This window comes from Lissotriton vulgaris, chromosome 7 (assembly GCF_964263255.1).
Source record: "Lissotriton vulgaris chromosome 7, aLisVul1.2, whole genome shotgun sequence".
NCBI classification, from domain to species: domain Eukaryota; kingdom Metazoa; phylum Chordata; class Amphibia; order Caudata; family Salamandridae; genus Lissotriton; species Lissotriton vulgaris.
The window spans coordinates 615,620,562-615,639,178 of record NC_141695.1 but is presented as its reverse complement, the minus strand read 5'-3'; the positions used below and the strand labels follow the sequence as shown (position 1 = coordinate 615,639,178).

General features: G+C 50.3%; 1 protein-coding gene across 2 annotated transcripts in view; it reads right to left on the bottom strand.

The window, feature by feature from the left end:
• MIF4GD (MIF4G domain containing) overlaps window positions 1-18,617 on the bottom strand; it is a 28,455-nt gene that overhangs the window by 2,678 nt on the left and 7,160 nt on the right. The window lies entirely within an intron of this gene.

Sequence of the window (18,617 nt, the reverse complement as noted above, 5' to 3'; positions counted from 1 at the left end):
GATGTCAGAGCAATAGACCCAGGGGCCTTTTTAGCACATTCATCCAAACTCTACAAGGTAGAGGAGTGTGGCAGGTGTCACTGGGAGGAAGGTTCCTTACATGAGAGTTACTGGTCCCCACAGGACTATGGTTAAGCTGAAATATCTCAAACCTGAGAAGGTCATCCCTGGTTCCTGGGGCTATTGTCTGACCGCTAGCAGCGATGACATGGAGTACCCTCTTGACAGAGTGGAATAGTAAGAAGGGCTTGGTCAACACGGGGGTTCAAGAGAAGCGGAGTGCTTTCTCTAAAACAATCATGTTGCACCTAGGCTAATGAGAAAGTGGTAGTGGTCCCTAGAGTGATGGGGAGCACACAGTGTTGTTTAAATGCCCCTCACACACCAACAGGCCCCTTGGTGTCATGCTTCATCATCGGGGCCTTCGCATCCCTCTACGGGATGCGGCGTGCTACGACTGACGGCTACGTAGGAGCACTTAGTAGTGAGCTATGTGAGAGTGTGAGTGAGGTGAGGTGAAAAAATAAGTTAAAAAATACCTGACACGGGGGGGCGTGGCTTGGCGGGCGAAGATGGCAGTCGCAGCCTTGTAGAGCTCCCGCCGGCCCGGACTTAATTCGATCATTTATCCTGACCCCCGAGCCCACTGTTGGTGCCCAGTGATTGCTTTCGATCTAGTGAAGTCTCCTGTCTGCTTTGGTGTGTTGATCCTGCAATTCTTCCCTTCCTGTGATCGGAGGGAGGCGGCGGCGGAGTGCGGCCTGGTGGCCGGCCGGAGACCGGGGTCCTCGAGTTTCGCGACGCCTGGTGGCAGTTGCGACCTGGCGGGTGCGGGTGGCATCCGCTACGCCGCCCTTGGCTCATTTCTTCGGCCGCGATCGCCTGGAGGTCGGGACGGTGCCATCAGCTCCTACCCATCGGCTCACCCCCTGAATGACCAACGAGCGGTGGCAGTGAGGCGTGGCCCCGCGACAGTCTGGAGACGGGGTTCCTTGTGCCCCGAAGTGGCCGGTGACGGACAGGTGGACGGCAGTGGCATCCGATCTGCCTCTCCTGGCCCGGCCCGCTGGATACGGCTGCCCACAGACCACGGACCCACAGATTCTTCCTGTTGTACCTTGGACGGCTGCTTGTGGGGACGAGTGCGGGTGCGGCCTGTCCTGCCGGGGTGACGCCGGGACCTCGATTTTCGCGACACCCGATCACGGCGGCCGGCCCGCATCCCTCTCTGGGGCCTCATCTGGGCCGTCCCGCTCAGGACTTGTGACAGTGCCCGAAGGTTCGAGGGTGGTGTCCGCCCTGCCCAGCGCTTGCCATGACCAGAGACAGAGGAGGTGGCCCGCCTAAACATGGCCCCATCGATAAATTCACCGGGCCGAGTGGTGGCGCCGGGGCGGCCGGTGGCGGCGGTGGCCCCGGGCCGGACAATGCAGCTATACTGGCGGCCATCACCCAATCCCGAGACATGCTCGATGCCAAGATTGGAGCAGTTGGGGCGGATGTCACGCTCCTGCGCCAAGACCTCCGCAACGCGGTGGAGCGGATCACTGGGGCTGAAACCCGTATCACGGAGACTGAGGCGGACATTAGTGGCCTAAAGAAGCGACTGGCGGAGGTGGAGAGCGTCCAAAAGACACTGGCGGCCCGCGTGGAAGATGCGGAAGGGCGCGCGCGGCGCAACAACCTCCGCTTCATTGGCTTTCCAGAGCGGTGCGAGAAGGACAACATGGAGCGGTTCCTAACCGGGTGGCTGGAGACCTGGCTCCCCGAGGGGGCACTGTCTACGTGCTTCGTGATTGAGAGGGCCCACAGGGCTCTGACCCAGCGTCCGCCGGAGGGTGAGTGCCCACGGCCAGTTATCGCTCGCCTGCTGAACTATCATGACCGGGATGTTATCCTGCGGGAGGCGAGGAACAAGGGCTCACTCGCCTTCGAGAATCATACTATCATGATTTTCCCGGACTACACGAAGATGGTGCAGCAACAGAGGCAATCCTTCATGGACGCTAAGGCTAAGCTTAGGGGCCTCAAGCTCCAATACTCGCTCCTGTATCCGGCTCGCCTGCGAGTAATATACCAGTCTCGGACCCATTTCTTCGATTCGCCGGAGGAGGTGTTCCGCTGGACCGATGAGGCGGTGCGATTCCGGCCCCATGCCCAGCCGGGGCTGGACCCGGGCAGGTCTCAGGGATCGTCGCCGGAGCGGACGGATCGCCCGAACAGGAAGGGCCGCCATCGGAGGTCTCGCTCCAAGAAAAGATCGGCTTCCGCCTGTGCATCGCAATCGGGTGGTGCCAGGGACTCGGAACACTCCGATGCGGGCAGCTGAACACTGCTGGGCCTACACGCACTTTGTATGCTGCATACTGGACTGCTCTGCTTTGGCTGGTGAGACTGTTTCATTCTGTCCTTGATGTGCCAGTCGGTTCCCATGTGAAGACTTCAGTTATTGCCATGGGGACGCAGTGGGGCTCGGAGGGTACCATTTGTGGGCCTCAGACCCTCACGGATGTGAGTGTTGTTGGGGGGGTGGTGTGTGTGTGTCATTGTGGGGTTGTGGGGATCCATTGGTATGGCGGGCCCTGGGTCCTCTGTTTTGGACCCGGGTCTCTCCATGCCGCGACAGATACTTCAATGTTTTCTGAGGTATTGGGGTGGTGGGTGTGGGGCGTGGGGGGGAGTTTTGGTGTTGCACTTGTTGGGGGGGTTCTGGATTGGGAAGGGGGCGCTGAGTTTGCGGGCTGGGGGGGTGGGTCCACACATGTCTGAGGCTTTGATTCTTGTCGATTTGCGGGTTGCACCAGGGTGGGAGGGAGGGCCAGATTCTGGACTGTATATTGACAATGGCTGATACTGCGCTTATGTCTCCTTCAAAGACCCTGCGGGTGGTGACATGGAATGTGCGGGGTATCCTGGATAAGATCAAGCGTGGGGCTGTGCTGCGGTGGGGGAAGAGGGAGATAGTGGATGTACTCCTGCTCCAGGAAACTCACATGCTGGGCTCCAAGGCCCTTAGCCTTCAGAGGTTCGGTTATCAACAGGTCTATCATGCAGGCTTTACGAGGGGATCACGGGGGGTGGCCATATTGATACATCGTAGAGTGGCCTATGTCCATGAGAAGCAATGGATTGATCCTCAGGGCAGGTTTGTCTTTGTTAAAGGCCTACTGGGTTCCGAGCCGGTGGTCTTTGGTAGTGTTTACGCCCCTCCCCCCCTGCAATGGGCATTGTCTGAGCGGCTGTTTGCGTTGTGGGACGAAATCCCCGAGGCCCTGACCGTGGTGGGGGGTGATTGGAATGAGGTCATGGATGTGGGCCTGGACCGCCTGAGGCGAGCGCATGTAGTGTCTGACCCCCCCCCCCCGCGGCTGCCCCCACCCGATTGTGTGCGACTGTGCGTAGTCTGGGCTGGATTGATGTGTGGCGGCATTTTCATCCCGCAGTGCAGGCCTTCACATATGTATCGGCGGTGCATGGGTCCTTCTCGAGACTCGACTATCTGTTTGTACCGGGTGCCTGTCTGAGCCGCGTCAGGGACGCCATGATACTCCCTAGGGGCCTGTCGGATCATTCCCCTGTCCTAGCCACCGTGACCCTCCCCTCTAAACGGCAACCCTTTCGCTGGCGTATGTCCGCCTGGCAGCTGCAGCGGCCGGAGTACGTGGCGCATTTACGCGAAGAAATCGATCACTTCTGGCGTGAGAACTTGGTGGGGGGTGTCGATGCCATTGTTGTGTGGGAGGCGCTGAAGCCTACGATCCGGGGCATTGATATAGCTTGGTGTGCGGCCGCTCGGCGGGAGCGTCGGGAGGCCATTGTGACTGCCGCGGCCCGCGTGGAGGAGCTGGAGCAGCGTGGTCGACTCGGGGGTGACGAGGGCGTCGTGCGACAGCTTCTGCAGGCCCAGCAGACATATTCCTCGGTCCTGTACGAGGAGGCCCGACAGGCGTGGCTCGCCACGCGCAGCAGGGTGTATCAGTGGGGCGATAAGTCCTGCACCATGTTACATAGGCTTTGCCAGGCGACTTTCCAGCCCCTTGAGCTACCCGGCCTTACGGCGGAGGACGGCTCGGTTATGACCGACCCGGGTCGGTTGGCGGCTAGCTTTGCCCGCTACTACGAGGCACAATACGCTCCTCGTGACCCCTTGGTGGAGGGCGAGATTGCCTCCTACTTGGACGACCTACTCCCGCAGGCAGTCCCGGAGGAGACTAGAATGGCCTTGGAGGCCCCGCTTACGTCCGAGGAACTTGGGGAGGCCCTTGGCCAATTGAATACTGGGAAGGCGCCCGGCCCGAGCGGTTATCCTGCCGAATTTTATAAAAAGTTCCATGTCCAGCTGGGACCCCACTTTCGCAACGCCCTGGAGGCAGCGCGGACTAGAGGCGAGCTGCCACCTGACTGGCGCCATGCTGAGATTGTGGTCTTTTTGAAGCCAGGCAGGGCGCCGGACCGGCACGACTCTTACAGGCCGATCTCCCTCCTCAACATCGAGGCCAAGATTTTGGCGAAAGCCCTGGCGAACCGCCTTCTGCCCCACATCGCCGACCTGGTCCACCCTGACCAGGCCGGGTTCATGCCGCACAGGGCCACCCGGCATAATATCCGGCGGGCGCAGGCAGCGATCGATGCCATGGGTGCTAGGGATGAACAGGCCGCACTCCTCCTTGCGGACATGGACCGGGCCTTTGATTCAGTGAGTTGGACGTACTTGTTCACCTTGTTGGCCCGCCTCAATCTGGGGCCTGTCTTCCTGTCCTATATCCGTCTCCTATACACCAATGTTACGGCGTCGGTCCGTGTAGCCGGTGCGGTCTCAGGGCGCTTCCAAATCGGATGTGGTACTCGGCAGGGTTGCCCACTGTCCCCCTATCTGTTTGCCCTGGCCATGGAGCCCCTGGCGTCGCGGATACGAATGGATGCCCATCTACGTGGCTTTGTCTGGAACGATACCCTGACAGATAGGATTGCACTTTACGCAGACGACGTCCTCCTGTTCCTTACCGACCTGCGGCGCTCGGGCCCTCGAGTTTTGGAGATCATGCGGGGGTTTGGCGAAGTCTCAGGGCTCCACCTTAATCTGTCTAAATCGACCCTGTGGATTTTACATGGCGGAGTGGTTGCCGACCCTTGGGCCGCCGACCTGCGCGTGGCGACGGACGGCCTGAAATATCTGGGTGTCTTCCTCTCGACTTCGCGAGCCGTGGCCTGGACACGCAGTGTCTTGCCGGTGTGGGAACGGGTCCAGGCTGATGTCAAAACATGGTCCAGGATGCCCCTTACAATCTTTGGGAGGTCGGCCATCTTTAAGATGGTGGCGCTGCCGAGGCTGTTGTACCAACTCCAACACTTTCCGCACCCTATTGGCATGGAGTGGTTCCGCCAGGTGAACTCTGTGCTGAGCCGCTTCCTGTGGGATGGCGGTGCAGCCAGGGTGGCCCGGAGGACGTGCTTTCTATCCACATACTGTGGTGGTTTGGCCACGTCCGACCTCCTCTCCTACTACCAGGCGTCACATCTACTTGTCCTCAATGACTGGTGGTACGGGGATAGGAGTGACCCGGCCTATGCCCTGGAGAGACATCTCATGGGAGATCGTACGCTCCACACCGTTCTTTATTCGGCCCGTATACGCCGTGGGTTGCCGTCGGTAACTAAAGTGGTCTTTGCAGTGTGGCGGCAGTCTCTGCGCCGCATGGGTTGGTGGGGCAAATTAACGGCTGAAACGCCGCTGTGGCACAACGGTTTGCTCCCGGAACTGGCGGCCCTGGCCGTGTTCGAGAGTTGGGAGGCTATTGGAATTACACAACTGGGCCAGGTCGTGTCGGGCGCCACCCTCAAGTCCTTTGAGGAACTCCGTGTGGAGTTCCAGATGCCTCAGTCCTTCCGTTACCTACAGCTGAGGCATGCCCTCGCCCCGAGCATTGCCGGCCTCGACTCCCTGCCGGAGTTCAGTCCGATTGAGGCGAAAGTGTTTATGGGAGACTTGGGAGACAAGAAGGTCTCTAGGATCTATCAGTCACTTGTTACTCACTGCTCATCCACTCTCAGCTCCCTTCGGGAGGCGTGGGAGGTCGACGTGGGCGCCTTGGATGAGGACGATTGGAGGGAGGCGCTGGAGTCCCCGCGCGGCACCGCTATTGCGGTTCGGCTCCGCCTGATACAATTCAAATACCTGCATCGTGCCTATTATACACGTGAACGTCTGTGGAAGGCTGGTTTGATTGCGTCATCGGAGTGCCTGCGCTGTGGGGAAGTGCCTGGCTCCCTGCTGCATACGGTGTGGTCGTGTGGTCGTGTGGTCGCCTGGCTGGATTCTGGAGGGGCGTATGGAGTTGCCTGGCTGAGGTCCTGGGCTGGGATCTTCCTCGAACCCACCGGCTAGGCCTGCTGCACATTATGGAAGGGGTTGGGGGCAACATATATAAGCGTCATCTGTTGCTCCTGGGCCTGGTGGTTGCTAAGCGTGACTTGGCTCGGGCCTGGAAATCTGTGAGGGCCCCCCCCCTGTCTGCGTGGAAGGCTGGACTACTTTATGGGTCTTGAAAAACCGGTCTTTGAGGCGCGGGGCTGCCCACGCAAACACTTCAAGATCTGGAAGCGGTGGGCCGACTACCGTGGCCTGTCCTTGGAACCCCCGGCGGAGCAGGAGGAGGACATTTGATCGCAGTGACTCTTCTGGCCCGAATGGCAAAACCCTGGTTGCATTATGCCTGCTTCTTCTATGTGTATCGTCTTTGTGTTGCTTCTGTACATGTGTGGCGGGGGGGGGGGGGGGTGTTGGGTACGGGTGGGGGTGTAGTTGGGGTTGGGATGGGTTGTTAGGGCATTTTTAAAGCTGGGCTTTATTGACATTTGCTTCATGGACTACTATGTATGTCACCATTACATTGATACTGTTGTGGGGATCTTGGTGTATGAAGATACCACATTCTTGATACTCTTTTGCTCAATAAAATTGGTTGTGAAAAAAAAAAAAAATACCTGGCACGTAGGAAAAAATTAATTTATTATGTCCCCGGCTGGTATTATTAAAAAGGTGCAGAGTGAGGTTGATAGTATACGTACTAGGGTATATCAACCCCTTCAAAGTGTCAACATGTTTCGGAGCGCAGAGACTCCTTCTTCAGGACAAGGATATGCACGTTATCCTCCCCTTACTCACATGAAATGTTGAAGTGTTACATACAAAAATAAATGTGTAATATACCTAACAATGTTTATGTATAGGATAGTTCAGTTGCGCCCAATTGGCGTTGATAAGAACCTGTGGAAAAAAAGACATAATAAACATACTAGTCGGATGTCCAGGAACTTAGGGAAGAAAAATGCTTTCCTAATCAATAAGGGTAAAAGGCAGGACCCAGAATAGGATTCTGTAACCCTGTAAAAAAAGACATTTAAAAGGACATATAGACAAAAAACACAGACATACATCTAAATTGTTGTCTCCCTGGTATGGATGAAGAGAGGGAGAGAGTGATCAAATGAAGGCTTACTTATTGTTTAAAGGAACTAAGACTTAACAAAAACTTGACCATCAAACCTGCTGACAAAGGTGGAGCAGTGGTTATTCAAACTACCACTGCCTATGATAGAGAGTGCAGGAGACTCCTCTCGGACAATAGGAATTATCAGGTCTTGGTTGAAGACCTCACTGAATCCCTGAGAGTACGAATAGAGGGGATGATTGAGGAAGCCCTTGCACATGACTGGCTCACCAAAAAAGAATCAGAATTCCTGGTTCAGAAAAATCCTCGCACCCCCTATTTCTACACGATACCCAAAGTGCATAAGAACCTTGAGAATCCACCGGGACGCCCGATTGTGTCCGGCATCTCGTCCATTCTTGAACCTCTATCCAAATTTGCAGATGCCTTTCTGAGACCTCTGGTGCAAGCTACCAACACGTATCTGAGAGATACAAAAGCGGTGCTGCAACTATTACATAACCATCCATTCGATCCTAACTCACAAATGCTTCTGAGCCTTGATGTGGAGAGCCTCTACACAAGCCTCCCACATGATGACACTTCTGATCATCGAGGAAGTACTCCACTCTACCCATTGGAAATACCAAACCCCCAGTGGTGTAGTGATGGAATGTATCTCGCTAGCTCTCACAAAAAACTTTTTTGAATACGAAGGTACCCTGTTCTGGCAAAGCCATGGAACCAGCATGGGGAGCACATTTGCCCCTAGTCTGGCGGGACTTTACGTCCATCACCTAGAATCCTCCAAGATCCTTCACCCCAGTAATCCTTTCAGGGGGAGGATCAACACATGGCGAAGATATATTGATGACATTCTGGTGATCTGGGAGGGGGATGAAAATTCAATCACTGAATTCATGCAATGGCTTAATAACCAGGACACTTTCCTTAAATTCACTCACCAAATGTCAAACAGCACTAAGGTCTTTTTAGATCTCAATATCTATCATGAAGCAGGCTTCCTGAAAACCGAGACCCATTTTAAACCCACGGCCAGGAACTGCCTCCTCAGGTTTGACAGTTTCCATCCACGTCACCTGAGGGAGAGTCTACCGTACGGGCAGTTCCTCCGCCGGAACTGCAGTGACCTGGCAAAATACAAAAGTCAGGCCAAGGATCTCTGCACAAAACTGAGACAAAGAAAATACCCAAACCCTGTGATCCACAAAGCTATGAAGAGAGCCAGGAACAACAATCGTGAAGCCCTCTTGGAAGACAACCCCAAGAAAGATGACCAAGTGAGTAGAACAGTGTGTGTCACCACGTATAGCCCAGTAACCAACCAAGTTTCTAAACTGGTCAACAAACATTGGCGCATACTCACAAGTGGCACACTGTCCCTGGAAAAACCACTGTTTGCCCACAGACGTGGTAGGAATCTAAAAGACATGCTCGTCCATACCAGACCTCCACCACACAGAGTGGAACAGACAAGATTACAAGGGGTAAAAGGCCACCACCCGTGTGGCAATTCTAACAGCTGTCACCTCACCAAGAAAAGCCACACTCTTACCTTCACTAATGGTACTAGCTGGGAACAACGTACATTCACCAACTGCAACAGCAAGAATGTAGTGTACCTGATCACATGTCCCTGTAAAAAGGAGTACGTGGGAATGACAATGAGACAAGTAAAGATAAGGATTAACGAGCATAAAAGCAATATCAGATGCAAGAAGTCAACCACGAAAATGTCAGCCCACTTCCTAGAATACCAACATTGTGTTAATGAGTTACAGTGGACAGTGATCGAGCAGCTACCCTCAGAGACAGGGCTATTGGAAAAAGAGCAACGGTGGGTGTTCCGCCTCGGGACCGACACCTCTGGGCTCAATGACTCGATTCCATGGAGCCAACTACGCTGAACATCAAAATACCACGTCATGAGAGATATATATACTGGGTGCGATGTATGACCTGGTCACACCCAATGAGACTTGGCAGAACCTAACTGTTTACTTTGCAGGGATCCCGTACCCTTTTCTGTTAACCAGAAACTCTGCCAACATCCCCTTATGTTTAGAGCCAACCACGCTGAACATTTTATGATTTGTGTTGAGGGTGTGGTTTATAAACTCAGCAAACCCAATTGAGCCTATGTAGAACCATACTGTTTACCTCTCCCTAAACGTTGATGGGATCCTTTGTCATATTCTATGAGTTATAAAACTCTCCTGGTATTGGTAGCGCGGTATTCATCTTATGCGCTATTCCCCACTCCCTCACACTCGCATTAATTAGTGGCCGATTATTAATTTTTTTTTACTATCTTTAAAAAACCAGAGTTGGTTACAGTCAGCACTGCCCATGCGCGTAAGCCTAGCGTCTAACCAACAGCGCATGCGCGTGTCAATTTCAGCTCGCGCATGCGCAGATCTACCTACGCTACCTCCTCACGCAGGTGCAGAACCTTGCAGCACTGCACTCTGCTGATTGCGCAACACCGGATCCGGTGGGCTGACTATTGCCGAATTTGGGCATACTTCCGAGGCTCATTAACCAATCTTCCCCCATTAATCACCGAGCCAAGAGTATAAATAGAAAATCGCTAACCCAACCGCTCACTTCACCGGAGCAGCGTTGAGGGGGAAGGCAGGCGATTAAACCATGCAGTAACCGTGAGTGGGGTCACACGAGTTAGGATGAGCTTTGTACTTTCAGCTTATCTCTCCTTTAAACAACCTAAAACCTACCCTTGATTATCCTTTAGGTTGCTTTACTGAGCAGTGAGGAAGGATCCCCCCCAATACCACGCATAGGCTCATGAGGTTATCAGACTTTAAACAATAAGTAAGCCTTCATTTGATCACTCTCTCCCTCTCTTCATCCATACCAGGGAGACAACAATTTAGATGTACGTCTGTGTTTTTTGTCTATATGTCCTTTTAAATGTCTTTTTTTTACAGGGTTACAGAATCCAATTTTGGGTCCTGCCTTTTACCCTTATTGATTAGGAAAGCATTTTTCTTCCCTAAGTTCCTGGACATCCGACTAGTATGTTTATTATGTCTTTTTTTCCACAGGTTCTTATCAACGCCAATTGGGCGCAACTGAACGATCCTATACATAAACATTGTTAGGTATATTACACATTTATTTTTGTATGTAACACTTTAACATTTCATGTGAGTAAGGGGAGGATAACGTGCATATCCTTGTCCTGAAGAAGGAGTCTCTGCGCTCCGAAACATGTTGACACTTTGAAGTGGTTGATATACCCTAGTACGCATACTATCAACCTCACTCTGCACCTTTTTAATAATACCAGCCGGGGACATAATACATTAATTTTTTCCTACGTGCCAGGTATTTTTTAACTAATTTTTTCACCTCACCCCACTCACACCCTCACATAGCTCACTACTAAGTGCTCCTACGTAGCAGTCAGTCGTAGCACGCCGCATCCCGTAGAGGGATGCGAAGGCCCCGATGATGAAGCATGACACCAAGGGGCCTGTTGGTGTGTGAGGGGCATTTAAACAACACTGTGTGCTCCCCATCACTCTAGGGACCACTACCACTTTCTGAGTGGATTCCACTTTGTTTAATCATATTGCCAAGGGAGACTGAATCCACTTGCCCTCTCTCTCCCCCTACTGGTTATATTTATGCACCTAGGCTAGTACCACGGCCTGATGCTTCTATTTCTTGGATTTCATCAGCTGTGCTCATCATGCAAAGACTATAAACCAGGGTCTTAGTAAAGTGGGCAGCAGAGAACGAGAAATCACAAAGGAGTAGGCCAGAACCAATGGCTGCCTCTGAGCAAGCACCTGTGATTGGGCCTTCTGTTCTGGTTGTACAGGAGGGTGAGAATCCAGAGACAGATATGGTACTGGAATGAGAACATCTACCAGGAGCGTCTCAGGAGGATTGCAAGGCCCAGGATATGTTTTCTGTTCTTGTGGAAGGTTTCCCGGGAACAGGCCTACACTGGAGTAGTTAGAAAGCCTAAGGGTGGCTTGGAAAGATGGATTCCTAAAGAGTGATCCTGCTGGCACTGAGCAAGGGCCCGACAAAAGGTTGGTGGTTCCTTAGGTGCATGGGAATTTCCTACTGCAGTTAGCCCATGAAGTACCCTTAGCAGGTCACCTGGGCATCAAAAAGAAGAAAGACTGGGTAGCACATTTGTTCAACTGGTCAGGATGTGAAGAGGTTTTACCAGACCTGCTGGGCCTGCGGTAAGTCACTTTTAGTGCCTATACCTGTGGCAGGGGAATCCTTTCAGCATACTGGGATTGATATAGTTGATCTGATTGAACCTCCACCTCATTAGGTAACAAGAACACTCTTGTGACTTTGAGGAGCAGTTCAGTTCATTTTGTCTTTATTTCGAATAAAATTCATAAAAGACAGCATACATGATATAGCAATAAAACCATTTTATAATAAGTACCCAATATAAAAGGAGTGTGACACAATCAATATACAATCATTCCAAAGTGATTAAAAAGGAGTTTTCAATTTCTTTGCACGGATCAGCCACGCCCACCCCAAAAATTTGGCTACACAGATCACAGATTTCAACACGTAAATCGCGTAATTTCAACAGGGCTTAACGGTTTCCCCCACAATTCAAGGTTTTACAAATAGGTTTCAACCATTTCAGTCGAGGCAATCGATATGCTGGGCATGCAAAGAACAGATGACCAATACTTTCGACTTGGTCAGGACAAAAAATACCTTTATTATTACTTGTCTTCTTCGCCCACTTCTCAGTGAAGGAGTTGGTCGGCAAAGTACCCACCCGAAACTGGTGATACAGCTTGCGGTCGAGGGTTTTGCAGATCAAGTCCCAATAAGGCTCAAGGGACGGTGTTACCTTATGTATTAAAAAAATTCCCGTTAAGCTATTTTCTGACGACTGAGAGACCAGAGCAAATTTCTTTGCAGCCCAGAACTGATCTTTAAATTCTTGTTTGGACGGGAACCCAGAGCATTCTGGATGTAACCATAATTCGGGGAGGCCCATTGAATACAAGATTTCTTTAACTTCCCGGAGCCATTGGATTTTATGAGCGCCCCACAACAATTTGACCTCACCCAATTCATGAGCAAAAAGGCTAAGCTCTGGGGTCGTCCAAAGGCGACGCCAGAGAGCTACAAGACGATACTGCGCCATCTCGTTCAGAGGTCTACAGCCTAGATTTAAAAGCAATGGTTTTATAGGTGAGGATTGTGGAAGCCCCACCAGGTTCCGCAAGAACCTATTCTGTGCTGTGGTTAATGCTGACAGATCTTTGTAGCCCCATATGTCCGCTCCATACAGGGTAGCAGCATTGGCCTTGGCCTCATAAATTTTAACCGCTGGTGTAATGAGTTTGGTCAAGGTTTTTTTTGTTCTTGCAATAGACATCCTGTAAGGCGAACAAATTTAAGTTTTAATACCTCCAACTGGGGGCTCCAGGTGAATTGGTAATCGAGAGTCACACCCAAATAGGTCATGACTTTGACCTGTTCAATTGGGGCACCATTTAATGTTACCGAACTTTTGATTGGTTTGTTTTTATTAAAAACCATAAATTTGGTTTTGTCGACATTGATCTGTAAGTTATTAATTGTACAAAACTCAGCAAACTTATTCAGGGCTACCTGCAACCCGCTCCGGGTTTTAGAAAGGAGCAGGGTGTCGTCGGCGAATATTAACATGGGATACTTTGAACCCCCCAGGGTAGGTGCGTCTGTTTGCAGATCCCTAAAAAAGGCAACCACCTGGTTGATAAACAGGAGAAACAGGGTAGGGGCCAACACACAGCCCTGTCGCACTCCTCGTTGGACTGGGACCCTGCTTCCCCCATCTTACCTGGGCAAAAGTATCCTCATGTAGACGCCTGACTAGCTCTAAAAGTTCAAGCGGGAGACCCATAAGTCTAAGGGCTTCCCATAGTTTTGCCCTAGGGACCAAGTCGAATGCCGACCTAAGATCTACAAAGGCGGCATAGATGACCCCACCGCCTAAAAAAAACACCTTCCAATACAGCATGGTCAATCGGAAGACCTGATCTAAGGTGCTGGTGCCTGATCTAAACCCTGCCTGCATGGGGGAGAGTATGTTATTCTGCTCGATCCACCCCTGTATTCTTGCCAGGGCCATTCTTGATACAACTTTTTGAATAGTATCGATCAGGCTAATGGGGCGATAGTTTTTCGGTAATGACCGATCCCCTTTCTTATAAACTGGAAGTATCTCAGCACCTTTCCAGGAATGTGGTACCCTAGCCCCTGCTGCAATAGAATTTGCTAGGATTGTAATATATGGGACCCACAGATCAAGGTTCAATTTAAAAAGATCCGCTGGTATGGCGTCTAAGCCTGGGGCTTTACCAGATTGGATAGAGCCAAGGGCGAGTATAGTGTCTGAGGTGCTAAAAGTAAGTCTTTCCCCAGGCAATATTGGTATTAAATCCTCTATCGGCTCAATTGCCAGCTCCAAGTCAATATTTGTATCTTTAAACTGGTCAGCAAAAAATTTCACCCAATCCGTAGCCGAAACATGATTTACCGGGGTTTGGGAATCCGAATCCCTGCCCCATCTAACTATCTCCCAGAATTTTACTTGGTTAGACGTCTCACAGGCTTTAAGGAGATCTAGCCAATACGAGTCGTCCCAGTCCCTCTTAGCTTGCCAGAGGGTGTGTTTGTAAAACTGTCTAGCTTCCCTAATTTCAGGGGTTATTCTGGTTTTAACAGCTGCTGTTAGTTTGCTGTGGGCTTCTCTGCAGTTTTTATTATACCATCCTTTGTGTGGGTTGGCTTTCTGGTTTTTGGATGGCCTTGTAAGAAGTTTTTTGAGGGCCACAAAACATTTCTCGAGGAGGTCAACAGTAGTGGACTCCACCCCATCATTGGGAGATAATGCAGTCATCCTATTTCTTGTATCTAAGACCAACTTCTCTATTTGGCAGATAAGATCTGAGTCCTCTATGACCCTTGACCATTTGACCCGCCTTCTGTTGTCACACAGGACTAGGTCTGATGTTACACATGCTGTCTCTGCTTGGGGGACACCTAATCCAGGAACCCTGAGCCCCAGAGAGAGAGGATTGTGGTCACTCTCTGGCCTGGTCTCTATTGTCATATCAAGTACGTATGACCAGGATTCTATATTGACCAATATATAGTCAATACGACTTGCACTAATCCCATTATCAAAGGTTGGACTCCCTGCCTTGTCAGACGGACAGCGGCCATTCGCTGCCCTTAGTCCCCATTCCAAACAAAACCCCAGCCAATGCAGGGCTGCCTCTGTTCCCCTAACACCCTTAGTTATAGCTAGCGGGGGGATATTCCATGCGGTGTCTTCATCAATCCCCACATCCTCAGCAAGACTCAGGATGGGTTCGAATGAGCAGTTCAGATCACCAGCCACTAAGACAAGATGATCGGTTTTATACTCATTCAAGAGATGTTCCAGGTCGTTAAGAATGGGTTGCTTCCTCCCACCCTGACAACCACGGGCATAGATGTTGATTAAGACAATGTCCTTGCAATTGTCCTTACTCAGGGAGATACAAAGGAGGTCAGCATTCTACACCAGGATCTCCTTAACATTGAAGCCCAGGGAATTTCTAAGCCATATAGTGAGACCTCTCGAAGCCCTACCCCTAGGGCCTTGTATAGCTGGTTTAAAATAATTTAGGAAGCCTACTCTAAATAGTGGGACTACTGACCAAGTTTCCTGGAAGACGACGATATCATGTGTAGAAATGAAATCTACCCAATCGTCGTTATCCAGGCGACCCCTCAGTCCTGCTATATTCCATGAGACCACCTTGATTGCATTAACTGGGCTACTGATGGTAAAAGGCTCTGGTTGTCCCTGAACCCCTGCATCAGTCGAGGGGGAGGAAAAACACGGTCCAGTGTTATTTTAGGGCCTATTTGTGGTGATGAACAATCCCCTCTGGATACTGGCAAGGTATTCGGAACAGTCGAGATTGGTTCCACTGACTGTAAGGAGGCATCAGTCCCCCCAAGTCAGTCAACCTCATCCAGGCAGCCAAACATATTGGTGGTAGGAACCCCTTGCCAACAGTTGCTTGGGTTTTGCCAACCATTCCTACGTCCCCTCTGTCTAGATTTTTGGACTGTTGACCAAGGCCCCTCCATTTCAAACTGTTGTTGTCGAGGAGGATAGAAAAAAGTGAGGGGTCTAACAACAACAACAACAGAGGGGTCTTCATCACAAGGGGCCCATGAGCAAAGATGCTGTGCTGTATGGGGGTCAGCAAATGACACCACTATACAATCTCCAGCAATGGCTTTGCGCGTGGGCCCAACCCATGGTACTCTGCGCACCATTAATACCCGACTTCTTAAATGGTTAGGGAGCTGTCTGTTGGTGTTAAGCAAATGTATGACCTTATTTTTTAAAGACCAGTGATTCTCTTTAATTTGGGGGTCGAGAATCGGTACACCAGCTAAAACAATGACATAAGGACTAGCCTCAGGCAGTAGATCAATATACCCACCACGAAAGTTTGGGCGGCTAGAATCATAAGATGGTAATTTCTTGTTTGCCAATTGATTAGACTGGTGTACGACAGCTTGTGGTCTGGGTTTAGATGGTGCTACATTCTGTGGGGGACAAGCTTGTGACCCGGGTTTAGGTGGTATTACATGCTGAGGGGGACAAACACTGGGGATAATAAGATTTGAAATGGCAGTAGTATCACCAACTTTGGTACGGGGTTTAGGTATAGGTTTAAGTCTTGGGGGAATAGGGGCCGGGGGTTCTGACTCCTGTATCTGATGAGTAAGACCCTCTCCCTGGGAAAGCCTAGCTTCCATTTGTTTAAGACTAAAGCTAGCCAATGTAACTATGGTCCTATCCATTTCTAACAAATGGTTTTCCATTCGAGATAATCTCAGTTCTAAGGGGGTAAGTAACTGTTTTAGTGTGTCCCAGACAGTTTTAAGGAATTCCTCATCCCCCCTCCACCACACACAGCCCACCCTCTGTTAGCCCCTCCTTACTCAAGTCTGAGATGATAACCACCGAGGGATCAGGTTCAACACAGTTTAGATCAAGGGCGGTATCATTGTCCAAAGGTGCAGTTTTAGATTTAACTGTTCCAACCCCAGTCCCAAATTCGGCCAAAGGACGTCTACTGTTGAAAAACTGAGATCTCGCAATTTTTGCCTTTTTGCGAGCATAAGTAGATCTAGCGAGGCATTTCTTCTTTTGTAAGGCAGCTTTTTTGTCATTAGCCACAGTTTTGGGCAAAGCTTTTTTAGAGGGTGGGCTTATACCAGCTACAAGAATAGGCGGTACCAGCTCCTCCGAGGGATTGAAGAGTGGTAATGTTGGTTTCGGAGTAGGCTCAGGTAGAGATGTGGCTGGTGGGTGGTGGATGTCAGCTGATGTTAGTAAGGGGCGAGGACCTGAGGTTCGTTTGGGAGTTACAGCTAGGGAGGAGCACTATTACCAAAGTAGTAGCTAGAGCTCTCCAAGGGACCTTTTCCAGGGTTGTACTTCCTCGGACTGTGGTTTCCAACAGAGGAGCAAACGTAATTTCCTCTTCTATGAGCGCAATGTGGGAAGGAGTAGGTGTGACATACAAGATTTAGTCCCACATCTTTGTACTGGGGTGAATGTAAGACATTGTTCTGCATTCTGTCCATCAACTGTGTTTTTTGCAATTTTCACCCAGAGTGGGCTGGGTATGCTCCGACGTGAGTCCCAGGCTCTCCACATCACTGGAGTCAAGCTATCCAGGCTGAAGAAGGCTGATAGCCAGAAACCGGTCCTTGGATGCTTGATTCCGGTCTAGGAAAGACATGGCTTGGTAGTTCGGGCTGGACTGTTCCCATGAGGCACAGGGTCAAGGCTGATTTGCATATAGCCATTGTCTGACCTAGGGTGGTGTGGAGGGCAAAAAAACGATGGATTTAGGCCCAGATCTTTGTACTGGGGTGAATGTAAGACATTGTTCTGCATTCTGTCCATTAACTGTGCTTTTTGCAATACAAGATCTCCACAGCATACCACATCTAGACCAACGAGTTGTTGGTGCACTTTAATATGACCCTAAGGAGCATGTTGGGAAATCTGCCTGATCCCCTCAAGAGCAAGTGGGATCTCCTCTTGCTGTGACTTTTGATCATTTACAGGGTGATACTGCAGAAAGGATAGGTAGAGTTCCTTTGAACTTCTTTTCGCTTATCTGGTCTACAGGAACCCGACTTTGGTCAAGGAGGGCAACCATACCTCCTGGGCCTCTGGAGACTAGCTCAGGAGTAAAGTGAAGGACAACTTTCAAGCCACCCGGTTCCTAATGGAGTGCTATGACCAGAAGGCTATGCCGACTGGGTACCAGGTGGGCTAGGAAGTTTGGGTCCTGAAGCCAAACTGTCAGCGGGATCTGGAGGGTAAGTCGTAAGTTTTCAGGAAGATTTCAGATTTTATCTATTTAGTTGACACCGGTACAGCATGGGAGCCCCAGAGGGTGTTCCAAGTTAATTGGATGAAGCTGTGTCTCTGCAGGGATTACACGATTTCTATTACTGGAATGGCTGAGGTAATAGAGGAGGAGTGTGAGCCACTCCCTGACTTACTGCAAGGTGATGAAAAAGTTGGTTCAGTGGCAGGAGTTAAATTTGCCTTTGAACTGACCACTGAACAGCAAGCAATGTGAAAGGAAGAGCCAAGGCAATTTTTCCCATCTTTCCTCCCTTACCACAGGGCTGACGCCTGTTTGTGTCCACGATAGACTGTAAGAAAAACCTATTCTGACCTATATTCCTTTTACAACTGGCCTCTAGGGCTCATACCAAGAACATATCCCCAAATCAATTTCTTACCTCATAATTAATTCCAAAAACTGTTTTTTATTTATAATTTTTTCTTTTTTTCAAATATATATTTGAATATACATTATTTGTACACATTTATATATTTACAAAGTCATATGACACTTCACAGAAACATATGTTGTTATTCCAACGTCTTCGTAAATCATGATTCTCCAACAGGTCAACATTTATGTGATTAGCATGATTTCAAAGTCTGACTAATAAATCCAATTACTGTAATAAGTATGACAACACAACCCTTAAAAATGACAATTCAAAAAATGCACAGACAACCCTATTCTCATCCATCAATACTACAATCTCACCTAT